This window comes from Cryptomeria japonica, chromosome 6 (assembly GCF_030272615.1).
Source record: "Cryptomeria japonica chromosome 6, Sugi_1.0, whole genome shotgun sequence".
In the NCBI taxonomy this organism is placed as follows: Eukaryota; Viridiplantae; Streptophyta; class Pinopsida; order Cupressales; family Cupressaceae; genus Cryptomeria; species Cryptomeria japonica.
Genome location: NC_081410.1, coordinates 581,685,093 through 581,699,468, shown reverse-complemented (window position 1 = coordinate 581,699,468; position 14,376 = coordinate 581,685,093).

Here is a 14,376-nt window from a genome sequence, read left to right as displayed (position 1 = left end):
TTGACATCCATTTGATATACCTTGAAGTTCTTGAAAGCAGCATAGGCCAACAATGTTCTTACTCCTTCAAGTCTAGCAACAGGTGCAAAAGTTTCACCATAATCAATTCCTTCTTCTTGAGTATAACCTTTGCAAACTAATCTTGCTTTGTTTCGAATGGCTTCTCCTTTTTTATTTAGCTTGTTTCTGAAAATTCACTTTGTACCGATTACATTTTTGTCCTTCGGTCTTGGGATTAGCGTCCATGTGTCATTCTTCTTGATTTGATCAATCTCTTCTGTCATAGCATTTACCCAATCTTCACTGTTAAATGCCTCTTTCACGATTCTCAGTTCAAATTCAGATATCAAACATGTGTTCTGTCTCAGTTTGTTCCTTGTCATCACTGGATCATCCTTATCTCCTATAATCTGACTTGGTGCATGATGTCTTCTAACATACTTGGCTAATACAGGCTCGGTAGGCTCTGTATGATCTTCTTCATCACTCGGTAACTGGATATTCTCTTCATTTTCTTCAACAGTCTTCTCGGTAAGACTTCTCGGTTGAACATAGACAAATTCATTATAGTCTTCTGGTTCCTTGGAATTTCCTTCATCATTTCTTTCTGCAAATTCATCAATTTTCACATTTGCACTTTCTACTATTTTGTTAGATGATTTGATGAGACATTTAAATGCTTTGCTTCTAGAAGAATAACCTAGAAATGTTCCTTCTTCACTTTTCTGATCAAACTTGCCATTTCTATCATCTTTATGAACATAGCATCTACTTCCAAAGATTTTAAAATAACTAACATTAGGTTTCTTATCATATCATATTTCATATGGTGTCTTGAAAGTACCTTTCTTCAATTGAACTCAGTTCAAGGTGTAAACAGTTGTGCTTATTGCTTCTCTCCAAAATGTTTGTGGTACCTTCTTTTCAATCATTAGTGTTCTAGCACAATCCACAATAGATCTGTTTCTTCTTTCAGCTATTCCATTCTGCTATGGAGTTCTCGGTGCAGAGACTTGTCTTTTAATACCATGATTATTGCAGAATAAGTTGAATTCATCAGATGTGAACTCTCCTCCTCTATCTGATCTAAGACATTTCAGTTGTCTTCCTGTTTCATTTTCAACTCTTGCCTTGTACCATTTAAACATTTGAAAAGCTTTTGATTTTTCCTTTAAAAACATTACTGACATCATCCTTGAATAGTCATCCACAAATAATATGAAATACTTATCACCATAATAACTTTGAACTTTCATAGGACCACAAAGATCAGTGTGCACTAGATCTAAAATTCTCTTAGAAGTGTAAGACTTACTTGTAAAGCTTGATCTTGTCATCTTACCCATCTGGCATCCTCGGCACATAGCATTCTCAGGTTTTTCAAGACTCGGTAGACCTCTTACTCTATGCTTCTTACTTATTTTGATCAGATTATCAAAATTTACATGACAAAACCTTTCATGCCATAACCAGGTATCATCAATCTTTGCATGAAAACACTTATTCCGAGTTGAGTCAAGGTGAAATGTATTACCTTTTGTTTGTGTCCCAGTAGTAGCTAACTTTCCATTCTTGTCATGAACTTTGACAATTCCTTTCTGAATTTCTATTCGGTAACCTGTGTTGTTTAGCTATGCTGCACTTAACAAATTATATTTCAGACCTTCAACCCAATAAACATCATTGCATCTTGCATTATCAAGAAGTGTTATAGATCCTTTACCTCTTATCAGACATGGTGCATCATTACCAAATCTAACATAGCCTCCATCATAATCTTCTAACATAACAAACTTGTGTTTATCTCCTGTCATATGATGTGAGCATCCACTATCTATAATCCAAGAATCATTAGTGTTTATATGAGATATTAGGGCTCTTTCTTCATACCTATCTTCATCTGAGCTATCCTTGATAGCCACATAAACAACTTCCTCTGTATGAGTCTCATCTGATTTATGATGTTAGATTCCTCATCAACTATTAAGCATGTCTTTCTATCTCTTCTTCTGAAGTCTCGGTGTCCTCTGCAATGGTTATCTTTCTGTCTGTTATCTCGGTAATCTCTCTTTTCTGTAAAATCTTTGTCGGGACAGTTAGAAGCCATATGTCCTATCTTATCACAATTGAAATATTTCAAAGGTAGTTTTCCTTTATACTTACCTTTGCCTCTCGGTAACCTTCTGGCTAATAGTGCTTCAAACCCTTCTTACTTTCTGATTTCTTCATACAGTTTGTGTACTTCTTCCATGTTCTTCCAAAATCTTTCACTTGCTCCACTGTGATCTCCTTCATAGTACTTATACTTTCTTTCATTGTAGTCATTAGATTCATCAAGATGAAAAGAACTAAATGCATATTCAACTTTATTTATTGAAGATCCATTGTTATCAAAATTACTTAACTCAAATGCATGTAGCTTACCAATAGTAGCATCCAAAGAAACTGGCATATTAGGTACAGACCTCAATTCATTGATTCAAAGACTCGGATTGCATAAGCTGGTAAAAGGGTTCTTAACAACTTACTTGTTATATCCTTTTCTTCAATAGTCCCACCTGCTCCTTTGATTTGATTGACAATCTCCTTTAGTCTTGTATTGTACTGAGTTATGTTCTCACCTTCATTCATCCTCATAGATTCAAGTTGTCCTCTCAGACTGTCTACTTTTGCTCTTTCAACATGTTCATCTCCTCCATATACTGATATGAGCTTATCCCACATTGCCTTTGCATCATTGCAACCTTCTAGATCATTAAACTCTGAATCGGTCATTGCAGATGTTATTTCAATCATTGCTTGAATATGTTCTTGCTTTGCCTTTATCTCTTCCATAGTCAATGGATAGGTGCTCAGTGTGACAAAATCTTCTCCAGATAGTATACAACATATTCTCGAATTCCTGATAGATGTAGCTTCATCCTTTTCTGCCATGTAGAGAAACTTGACTTGTTCAGCTTCAATGCATCCCTCTTATACATCTTTGGATCTTTAACTCAAGTGCATTTAAACTTTCCTTCCGAAGTCCAAAGCTCTGATACCAATTGATAGTTCTGATACTTAATATAAGTACAAATCCAATAGCCAACAAGATGAGAGGGGGGGAGGTGAATCATACAAACTTAATCATCCATAAAAACATCAAATTCAACCTCGGTAACATATATATCAGTCATATATCCAAAATTGTTAAACATGCAAACTCAAAAGCATATGAACAATATAAACCTCATAACACAAGATTTAACGTGGAAACCCAAATAGGGAAAAACCACTGTGGGATTTCGGACCCACTAAGAAATATACTCTTCTAGAGTATGCTCGGTTAAAAGCAAATCCTGTTAAAGATTACAAACACATTGCTAGATGTGACCCGGTTAAGGGATTTCCCTCAGATCTATTAGGATCTTCACTTTGTTAGAAGTGACCTTGTTAAAGGATTTCAAACACTCAATCAGAATGTCACCTTGCTAGAGGGTTTACATATAAGACTGTTAAGTCCACTCGGTTAAGAGATTTTCTGTCACTTTCACAAAATAACAGTAATAAAAATTTATCTGCAACTTCACATCTAAAATGCTAAAGCAGATTCCTATTTGTTCAATACAATATAGACATAGAACTAATCTTGTCTATCTGTTGGGCTTCTATACTCTGTTATTCTAACAGGTCTTCAAGCTTCTGTGCTCGGTAATCACTATGTAGCATCCATGTGCATATACTTGCTCGCATACATTGTTTATCAATAGTTTCCTATTTATAAACAATTAGGTAACCGCTTAATCTCCTTGATCACATTTCCCATGATCAATCATAGCCATCAAATCTTCAATCTTGTCCAGGTTCAATGCATCTTTTGATCTGAAAATGTTTTACCCCACCTTGGAACTTGCATAATAGTCTTGGAACTTGTGCCAAGGTATTGCGGTTCAATCTGAGTTGTAGATCTTCGTGCCGACTTTCCATTGCCTTAGATTCATTAACAAACTTCTTCCACAACTTACCAATCATTTAATCGGCTCCAGCACATCAACTTCCTTCATTAAATACCGCATGTAAACATTTAATGCATTCTGTTATAGCTCGGTTACAACTCGGTAACAACTCAGTGAATACTAAACTCCACTCGATAGACATTCGTCTTCATTAACCGATAGCGATAACCTTAGGGTTTACCGACTAGGTTCCTTAAGGTTTACCAACTAGGTTCTTTGCTTGATAACATAGTATAGTAATAACCTTTACAATTTACAACATATGTATGATGTTAAAACAATCTAAAACATCATGATCTCATCATTGTCTGACTCGGTAGTAGTTGCCCATTGAATACCTTATTCATCATATTCTTTCCTGTGTCTTTTACCGACATCTTTATAATCTTCATATCATACTTCTCAAGATATGGCAACATCATACTGAATTAGAAAATCAATTTCTTGACATCAATCACAAAATAATAATATCAAGATAGTAAAACATCTTTAATCAGTTATATCCATAATCATCAACAACCTTCTCAATATCCTTAAGAAATGCCAACAATCTTTCATTGTTTGTTGTAATGCAATATTGCCAACAGAACACACACACACACACAAAGAGATAAGGAGAGAAGAAACGTGAGAGAGGTAGAGAGAAATTGAGAGACATAAATATCATAGAATACAGATGAAGTGAATCAAAGAGAGAGAGGGAATGATATATAGATATAGAATGAGAGAGATGTTGGCAAGAGACAATGTACCAGAAGAGATAAGTGCTTGAGGAGTGTTTGGGAGTTGTCATTGATGGCAACTCATATCAGAAGTTTCATCTGGAATATGCAAAATCATTCTATCAAAAGTTCAAAGTCTACTTTTCTTGAATCTGGAATGTTGAACACAGTGTTCATCAGAGTATGAGTATATTTGATGCAGAGATTCTTGGAGCTTGTTCTATTTACCTTCTTGATTTCTTGTCTTACTCAACCCTCTAACTCCTCAAGCCCATGCAATGGCACCTGGTAGGGATTTTGTTATCTAGACCTCAAAGGTCTGATCCACTTTGGCTTGCCTCCAAGTTATAGCCATTGATCTTAGGCATTCAACACCTCCTGTTGAGGCTTCCACCTCAATCCCCAACACCACTCCTAAGGCTCCAACAACCTATGCAAAGGATCACAACACACTAAATGGTTCTTTGTGTTCAAAAAGAATTCACACTATGTCTTTGATATCTGTAAGGGGTTTGGGCATCTTCAAACCCATCACCAAGGTTTCCTAACCTCTCTTTGTCTCTACCGGCTCCCAAATAGGCCTAATTCAATTAGCCCTCCCTTGGTGGTTTTAAGGAGTTGGTTTCAAAACTTCCCAAATAAGGCCACAAATAAATTATAGATTTGGACACCCTTTTCAGGGCTACAAACAATATTGCAAATTTGCATCTGGGTTTTCCATACACATATGCGAACCAAATTTGTCCTAATTTCAAGGGTTTGGCTCTACCCAGGTGACTTGGGAAGATGACTTTGAAACCCTTCACCAATCAAAACATCTGCTCAAATAAATTGAGGATTATTTTAGGGAATTCACGGGGCTTTCCAACCATGGTTCCATTTCTCTTCCACCAATCCACATGTGCTCAGAATTTGCACATCTTCTGTTATCCTCACTCACTAACTCCTGGCAGTGAGTCTAGGGCTTCATTGCACAAACATCATAAAGGCTTACAAAACAACAAAACCTACTCTAATCATATGTATAGACCCTAACCCAGCATTCCATTTTATTTCAACTGGTGTCATCAATGGATGCTCAGGTTAGAGCCATTTTGCTCTTAAACCCTACTTTGCAAGGGTTTTACACCTAGTTACAAATAATGAATGAGATCTTTGCAACCAAACACACTTAAAACTGCTAATCTACCTTGATAGAAAGATTTTTCAACAAACTCTCATAACCTTCAATGTCAATCTACTGACAAGTCCGTACTGGACTATACAATGCAATGAAAATCAAGAAAATTGTTAAACGGTGAAGAAAACAAGATTTGCTTGCAACTCAAAAACTTGTTCTTGCATTCCAAATTCTCCAACCCATACAATGAATTTGTTTTTTTCTTAAATCCTCATGTTTTAGTTGGTTGAACCAACTTTGCAATGCCAATCATAAAAAATGCAACTTTTGCAAAATGTTGCTCAACAACTTTTACATCTTTTTGACACCTTGGTTGTAACTTTGCACTCAAGTGCATTCCAAGGCTCCCAAAGGGCCTCAAGCATCCTATAAGACCTAAACACAATACAATAGACCCCTATTACATGATAGCAATGATCTAGAGTACTACTCCTGTGATCTATATTAGCATTTCAACTTCTTAGGCTAATAGTATCCTGAACACAAATGACAAAACCCAAAGCTTGGACAACTCAACCATGGCTCTACTGAGTCCCAAATGGTTGGTCCATTATTACATCATGAAAGACAACACAAAAACTTAGAAGAAAACAAAATTTCTTGCTTGGATTGTTATGTTCCCTACACCATACTCCCCCCTGGGACAAAGAACTCAAGTCCCTTGAGTTAAGAGGTTTGCAATTTCAACTCCATGCTGAAGGATATCTGATTTTGACATCCACATAGCATCTGAATCAAACAACCCTTCCCACTTTACAAGATAATGCTTGTAGACTCCTTTCCTTGTCCTCTTTACTACCTTGGTGTCTAAGATACTTTCCAACTTGACCAGTTGGCTTGGTGGCAAATCCTTCACCCAATCTTCATTAACCTGTGATGAAGTATCCAACTGATTTCTTTGTGACTCTCCCTTGTATGGATAGAGATCACATACATTAAAGATAGGATAAATACCCAAGGTGGGAGGAAGTTCAACTTCATATGAATTTTGTCCATATTTGTGCACCACCTTGAGAGGTCCAATCTTCTTCATCATTAGCTTGGTAGGTTGCCCTTTTGGAAGTCTCTCTTTCCTTAGGTATGCTAATACTAAGTCTCCAACTTTAAATTGCACATTCCTTCTTGTTTTATTAGCATGTACCTTATACTACTCGGACTTTTGTTGTAAGGTTTGCCTTACCTTATCATGCACTTCTTTGATACCTTCTACAAAATTATCACCTTGTGCACTCTTAGGTGCCATAGAACTGAGATCTCTAAGCTCTAGTATGCCCCTAGGATGAAATCCATACACTATCTCAAAGGGACTTTTACCTGTGCTTCGGTTAACTGAGTCATTGTATGCATGTTCTGCCTGACCGAGTACTAAATCCCAAGTCTACCCATGTTGTTTTGTAAGACATCTTAGCAAGTTACCCAATGATCTGTTGACTACCTCTATCTGACCATCTGATTGAGGATGATAGGCAGATGAAAAGGATAACTTGGTGCCCAACTGTCTCCAAAGTGTCCTCCAAAAGTGGCTTAAAAACTTCACATATCTATCACTAACTATGTTGATTGGAAGACCATGAATTCTGACTATCTCCTTGAAGAAGAGGCTTGCAATATAGGTGGCATCATTGGTGCTCTTTCAAGGTATAAAATGTGTCATTTTGTTGAACCTATCAACCACCACACATACTCACTATCAAATCCCCTTGGAGTCCTCGGCAAGCCTATCACAAAATCCATGCTCAAACATTCCCAAGGTCTCTGAGGTATGACCAAAGATTGATATAGACTTGCATTACTTGATGAACCCTTTTCTGTTTGAGAGATTGCACATTGTTCAAGAAACCTTCTCACTTCTGATTGCAACTTGGGCCAATAGTAAAACCTGCCAACCTACTCCAAAGTCTTATCTATGCCAAAATGACCTCCTAGACCTCCTTGATGCTTTTCTTGGATAATGTTTTATCTCATAGAACATTGGGGTATGCAAAGAAGATGTCCTTTGAATAGAAAACCCTCCTGTATCATGTATTTTGAATAAGAGACATGAGAGGTGTTAGAGAAATCAGAACAAACACTATATATCTCTGCAAAATCCGTATCATTCTTGTAGAGGTCTTTTAACTCTCTCAAACCCACTCTTTGCAATTGTATCTCCTGCATGGTCATGACTCTCCTACTTAATGCATCAGCTACCTTGTTTTTTGTGCCCTTTTTGTGCTTAATAGTGAATGTATAGGATTGTAGGTATTCAACCCACTTTAGGTGTCTCTGGTTCAACTTCTCTCACCCATTAAGGAAACTAAGGGCATGGTTGTCAGTGAAAACTACAAATTCTTTAGGCAGCAAGTAATGACGCCACTTCTTCAATGCTTGTACCATTTCATACAACTTCAAGTCATATGTGGAGTACCTTTTCTTAGCTTCATTTAACTTCTCTAAGAAGAAGGCTATAGGATGACCCTCTTGGCTTAAAACTGCCCCTATTGCCCTTTGGCTAGCATCACATTCTACTGTAAACAACTGATTGAAATTAGGCAATCTAAGGGTTGGCAACTCTGCTATCTTAGCTTTCAACAATTCAAATCCCTTATTGGCTTCCTCTGTCCACTTAAAGTGACATTTAATCCATCCTTTAATGGCGTTGAGTATAGGAGCACAAACATGGCTAAAGTTTCTCACAAACTTCCTATAAAAAGATGTGAATCCATGAAAAATTCTAACATTACTTATGCCCCTAGGTATAAGCCAATTAAGTATTGCTTCTACTTTACTTGGATCCATCTTTAAACATCCTTGAGAAATAACAAAACCAAGGTAAACTAACTTTATTTTCAAAAACTCACATTTTTCAAGGTTGATCTTGAGTTGAGCCTCCTTCAACTTCTTCAAGACCATCTCCACATGCTTAAGGTGTTCCTCCTTAGACCTGTTGAAGATCAAAATGTCATCAAGATGCACAATAACAAATCTACCAATAAACTCAACTAAGACTTCATTCATAAGTCTTTGGAAGGTACTAGGTGCATTGGTGAGACCAAATGGCATCACCAACCACTCATTTAGGCTTGCATTGGTTCTAAAGGTTGTCTTCCATTCATCACCGGGTCTGATCCTTATCTGATGATAACCAGACTTCAAGTCCACCTTTGTGAAGTAGCTTGCTCCACCTAGATTGTCCAATAGGTCCTCAATCCTTGGCATGGGAAACTGGTACCTTATAGTGATCTTATTGATTTCTCTTGAGTCAGTGCACATCTTCCATTTACCTCCTTTTTTAGGCACTAATACAGTAGGAACAACACATGGAATCAAACTCTTTTTAATGAATCCCTTGTCTAAGAGTTCTTGCACTTGTTTGGTGATCTCTTCATTTTGACTAGGTGTCATTTTATAAGCAGCTTTATTAGGCAGATTTGCCACTAGTATCAAGTTTATTTTATGATTTACATCTCTCATTGGAGGCAAAGAATCAGGCATATCATCTCCTATAACATTTGCATATTGTTTTAGTAAACCTTGCACCTCTTGAGGTACTTCACTCATTGGATTTGCCTTTGCTTCATCTCTAACCTTTATCACTGTAGCATAGCCCTGATTACCCTCTTGTTTCAATACTTTAAGAAACTCTTTACCACTCAGAAATATGACACTTGACCCTACTTGCTTTTCCTCTTTTGGATCAGGTAATGGATCCATCTGATATTTCTTGCCATTCTTGGTGATGAGGTAACTATATATGGTGAAAATGGATAACAACAATATTGAAAGACTAAATGAATTCAACCACAAAAACCCTAGCCTAACAACAACAAAGATCCACCATAACATATGAAGATTACCTAAGACAATGCAAATCAAATGAAATCACAAAGATTATACCATCACATGTCCAATAGGGTTTGAATCTCCATTCTTCCTACCTCCATTGATCTTGCTTGATATATTTGCTCTCAGATTTTATGTGCACAAGAGCTCAACAAAGAACGGAAATGTGGTTGCAAGTAGGATCTCATATGAAAAGCGTAGTGTAGTCAAGTGCATAAATTGATTAGTCAGGGTTTGATAATGAAGGAAGCATCTCCTTATATAGAAGACACTATATGAAATGGAGAGATAAGATTGAGAGGTGTAAAAGAGGTCGGCTATGATTAGAGGGTAAGTAAAGAAAATAATAAAATAATGAAAGGGGTAGGTAGTGTAGGAATTAAGAGATGAATGACATGTGTCATGGGTAGAAAAGGCTAATGAATTAATTAAATAAATAAAGATTTATTTAATTAATAGAAGAAGTGGGATAATTAAATAAATAAGATATTTATTTAATTTAGGGAAAAAGATGATTTAAATAAATAAATGTATTTATTTAAATGAGAAATAAGGCTAGAAGAGGATAAATGAATTAATTAAATAAATAAAGATTTATTTAATTAATAGAAGAATTAGGCTAAAATAATTAAATAAATAAAGATATTTATTTAATTAGACATGACAATTTTAGGTGTCTACATTTTGCCCCTCTTTAAGACAATGCGGCTTGTCACATTGTTTCAAAGAAGATAATATGAACTAATACAAAGTTGCCCCAAGATGAGAACGATATGCCCCCTCGAGAGATTGGATGAAAATCTCTGAAAAGATTGTAGACAATCTCTCGATAAGAAAGAAAGGCTAGAATGAATTGACCGGATAAAGTGACAGAGTCACGAGATAAAGAATACCGACTCGGGAAATGAGGGCTAGGGTAGTCTATAAGATAGACCACGAGGGGAAAACATCCTCATTGTCATCCACACATCCAAGAGATCAGAGTGCAGAGCGAGATAGAGCAGCAGCAGTCAGCAGCGATGGCATTGGTTTACAGATTCGATCACGTTCGCCGATTTCAGAGGCCAGCAGAGGCAGGAGAGCCGATAAGTACCACAAAACCTCCTTGTACTTTGTTGTAATAAATGTTGTCATAAATGTATCATAGGTAGCGCAATAAATGCATGTTTAGGAAATGTCAAAAATGTCCAAAAACGTGCAGGCGCGTCTGCGTAGGTGTCAGGCGCGTCTATGTTGGCTAGGCGTGTCTATGTTTGTGCCAGGCACGTCTATGCTAGGAAAAGCATCTGTGCCAAATGCAAGCGCGTCTGCATTGTTCAGGTGCATTTGTGAAATGTGGGCACGTTTATGCAAGGCAGGCGCGTCTGTGTAGAGCATAGGCACGTTTGTGCAGAGCAGGCGCATTTATGCAATCTATAAGCACGTTTATGTCATCAAGTCGCGTTTATGTCTTCAAGGTCAAATCGGCAGTTCGGTGACGAACATACGGTGTTGATTGGATAAGTTGTTGAGAGGATACACTCAAGCAGGTCCTCTAGGGAAGACGAGGGTAGCAAATAGGGCTAGGATTGACAATTTTGTGATAGAACATACGTTGCCAATTAGGAAACTACTCAAGAGGATTCACTCAAGCAGAGGCCCTAGGATAGGATAGATTAAGACACTTTGTGATGAACAATGAGTACCAAGACATAGTACTTTGTGATGAATAGGGAGTACTAAAATATGAGCAGCACTTTGTAATGAACAGTGAGTGCAAATGTGAGCAGCACTTTGTGATGAATAGTGAGTGCAAATGTGAGCAACACTTTGTGATGAACAGGGAGTGCAAAACACGTAGTACTTTGTGATGAACAGGGAGTACCACTAAGATAATCAGCAACACTTTGTGATGAACAGTGAGTGTCACTAGAATAGAAGCAACACTTTGTGATGAATAGTGAGTGTTACTAGGATAGAGTACCATACAGACTTAGATAAAAAGTAGCATTTTGTGATGAACAGGGAATGCCATTATGACTGACATGATTGATTTCCTTGACTGCAGGAGTATTTGCCTATGCTGGAGTCGCGAGAGAGATTCCCGTCGACTCAGAGGTTGCGACCAGAGTTGACATTCGAGGACAGAGCTGCCATTGAGGGTATGGGTTTGTGACATATTATGTATGTGCTTGAGTTTCGGGCGAACATGGGGTTGCTGACTGCGCTGGCTAAGAGATGGCACTTAAAGACTTGTACATTTCATTTATCGATGGGTGAGATGACAGTCACCTTGGAGGATGTTTATAGGATTCTGCGGATACTGATCGATGGGGAGCCGATTCCCTATGATCGAGACGGAGACAGGGAGGCCCTGAGACGAGTGTTTCAGGATCCAGGCCTAGAGATGAGAGCTGGACACGTGGCATGGGACACGATGATAGCGACAGGACTGGCACTACCAGCAGTGCTAGGAGGAGTGATCGGTGGGTTCCTGTGTCCAGATAGGGCGACACGAGGGTTGGCTGTGGGCTGGGGGAGCACCTTGGAGACACTGGTTACACAGCACACCAGATATGCCTGGGGACCGTGTGTGCTAGCACACTTGTACTATGAGCTGCATCAGTTTGTGTATCATGGATTTGTAGGATTGGGCTGTAGAGTTACATTGTTGCAGGTATGGGGCCATGAGCATCTACCGGTTACCCAACCAATACACTTCAGGAGCAGGGGTCATGGATGCAGTTTTGTGCATTTATATGATATGATTACATCAAAACCACGGATTGGCAGGTTGGAGCATTGGCATCGAGTCCTGGATGAGATCGACACTGTGATATGGAGGTCGTACCTTGGGTGCAAGCAGTGGGAGGATGATGCAGTGGATCTACCTTATACCTTTCGGAGTAGATATCTGATTGGGCGGATGCCCTATGTATTGGAGAGACAGCTGGTTGACAGGGTATGCAGGTAGTTTGGCCGTATTCAGCGGATGCCATGGGGTTTCGGGATGTATGCTCGGATAGTCAGGGATCAGGCACACTTTGGGCCATTGTTGTCGTATGATCAGGCCGTGATGCAGCTGGGTGAGATGGTTCCCTTGCCATGGGATATGTGGTCGGATATTGAGGATGCAGGTATGGATGCAGAGTACACTACATATTGGGCTGAGCATCCATTCCCACGACAGGGGAGGTGATAGATGGAGATGGTGGGGGGGATGGAGATGGTGGAGGTAGAGGCCGACAGAGGAGGCGAGGTGCAGTTGGAGAGAGGAGGGTGGCTCCTCAGAGAGAGGGTGGGGAGGAGAGACAGGCTCAGGTGGTGAGGGGTCACAGTGGATTGCCATTACAGGTGCCAGCAGCACAAGGTCCTAGACAGGTGCAAGGACAGGGGTAGAGGCAGGTACAAGTACAGGCACAAACACTAGTACAAGGGGAGCCACAGGCAGAGGCACAGGGGGCCGAGGAGGAGGAGGATGAGCTACTTGAGCTGAGGGAGATCTGGCAAGGACAAGCATATGAGATTCAGGACTTGGAGAGGGAGATAGCTAGGCTCAGGAGGCGACTGAGGGAGACAGAGCATGAGCGAGATCAGGCTATCCAGCACTATACTGAGGTTGAGATAGCGCTGAGGGCTGGGAGGTAGGTGACAGAAGATGCAGGGGCTAGATATGCCTATGTTCTATGGGTAGGGGAGGAGATAGGTTATTGGTGAGACCTATATTACGGGGTAGTGCGACCAGAGCAGCGGGCGAGGAGCTTCCGCAGACCATCGCGGACAGCGATAGCTACGGGAGGGAGCCAGAGGAGACAGGCATCCAGCGGTGGGGTTATGGGTCCTCCGCCACCACCAGATAGAGGGGACAGGAGAGATGATCCTAGGGTGGGTCCTTCTAGGGCTCAAACTCCGTTGAGGCCAGGCGGCTCTGAGGGAGGAGTTCATCATAGCCTTAGAGGGCTCCCTATGTATCAGTGTTTTGTACCATTTTGTATTATGATGTAGACATCTCCGGGTGATTGTAGCCATATGATTTTGACATCATTGTATCATGACACTTTATATATATATATGAGATGATTCCTCTTTGCGGCAGCTATATGCATGCGTACCTATGTGATGAGATGTTTCACGATGTATGTTTCTATGTGATGCTTATGATAGGGATGCAAATATGTATATGAGGAAATGCAATATTTTTGTTTTTTTTATGTTTTATATGTTATGACAATGCAAATGTGAATGTATGAAATGCAAATGAATATGATAATGTAAATGATTATTTATATGATGAAAATATAAAATGTGCTAACATGAGTTGTGTGCAGGATGTGATGCAATTGTGATATCTATATGTATGTATGAAATGCTAATATGTGGTAATGCAGGTGCAACTACATGAAATGCAAATGTTTTTGGCGTGTCATTATACTCAGTCATGTGATAGCGGGCTACACAGACTCAAGAAGGACGATGGAAGTCAATCAAGAAAGGGGGGTGGAAGATAGAAGATATGGAAGTGAAAAGAGCTTCTTGTGTGTTATCATCATTGACCTTTATTATGGCAAGTAGGTTATGACAATCGAGGCATATGTTTGACTTAGAACGTCATTGTACCTATTTGCATGGAGATAAGACAGTCACAAAAAAGGAATGCCCCAGTTCACACTAGACTCTC